Genomic DNA, 1,516 nt, shown 5'->3' on the forward strand with positions numbered 1-1,516 from the left:
GGCCTAACTCACCGTGGACAGCTCACTGCAGTGCGATTTAACAATTCAATTTAATTATTTAAAATCAACAACAACAAAAAATTGCCTTTCACATTTCATTTTGTCCCTCCTTTTGCATCTGAAAACCGGCGAGCAAGCCCATTTTGATCCTGTTTCACTCCGAAGCCAGTGGGCTTCCTGCAGCGGGAAAGCCCAACTTCACCAAGAAGTCGTTCCTGAGCCAGGAACACCAGAGGAACATGTACACAACCGGGATTTTTTTTTTTAACAAGGCTGGTGGGAATACAAGAAGTGCAGGCTAGACCGAATGCAAGCCAAGCCAGGTTCTCCGGAGAACGGCTTCCCACTGGCAGTTGCTGAGCGTGCAACACGCCCAATTTAAAGAATCGTCCACAACCGCCCGCAGAGGTCTCACCCGGACAGACGAGGGGTCTCCCCCGCACAGGCTGGCTGGGTTACCCCCAGCAACAGCTGGAAATCTCACACTGTTTTCTTTTGGCTTCCTCTTTTTCTGCTCCAGATGCAGGCTCGCCTTCGGCCCACTCCTCCTTCAAACTCCAGAAGAATTAAAAGCAGAGCTCAGGGCTCAGGATACGGGATTGGATGCTGCGCGGAATCCCCGAGCGGCGCCATTCAAGGTCTTCTAGATCAGGGGTCCCCAAACCCCCGATCCGTGGACCGGCACCAGGGCACAGCATGCCAGCAACCGGTCCGCACAAACCAGCAAAGCCCCATCCGCAGGATGCAGGCAACACACAAAACCACACACCCTCCGGTCCGTGGAACCAGCTCTCTCCACGGAACCGGTCCCTGGTGCCCAAAAGGTTGGGGGACCTCTGCTCTAGATGATGGACTTTCACCTCTGAAGGGTAGAATTATTTCATCAGATTGTTTCTCCTGTTTTTTTCTCTCTCCCTCTTTTTTTTTTGATGAACTGCTTGGTGGAGCAGTGGGCTAATGCCTCCTTAAGTAACCCCAGCTGCCTGCCATTAGTGCAGGTTCGAGTCCCACCAGGCTCAAGGTTGACTCAGCCTTCCATCCTTCCCAGGTAGGTAAAATGAGGACCCAGATTGTTGGAGGGCAATAAGCTGACTTTGTAATAATGCCGCTTGGAGGGGAGGCGAAAGCCCTTATAAGCAGGCATATATATAGAATGAAGGCTATTGCTAAGCACATTGATTTGTGCTTCTTAGATTGTAAGCCACCCTGAGTCTTCGGAGAAGGGCGGGATATAAATGGGATTAAAAATAAATAAATAAATAAAATAAAATAAATAAAAAAATAAACTGCTGCCCCTCCCAGGGACACCTAACCAATAACCCCAAAGCTAGATTGTTATCCAACAACCCGAGTGCCCAAAGTGCAACCCGGGTGGGCGTGGCCCATTGGATGGGCGTGGCCCATTGGGTGGGCGTGGCTGCAGTGGTAACGGCAGACTGGGTGGGACTAAAAAGTTCAAGCAATCAATTCCAACTTTGCAAGATCTTTTTTTCCCCCCGCCAGACGTTGAAAAGTT

The sequence above is a fragment of the Vipera ursinii genome, assembly GCF_947247035.1.
Source record: "Vipera ursinii genome assembly, contig: scaffold_214, whole genome shotgun sequence".
NCBI lineage: Eukaryota > Metazoa > Chordata > Lepidosauria > Squamata > Viperidae > Vipera > Vipera ursinii.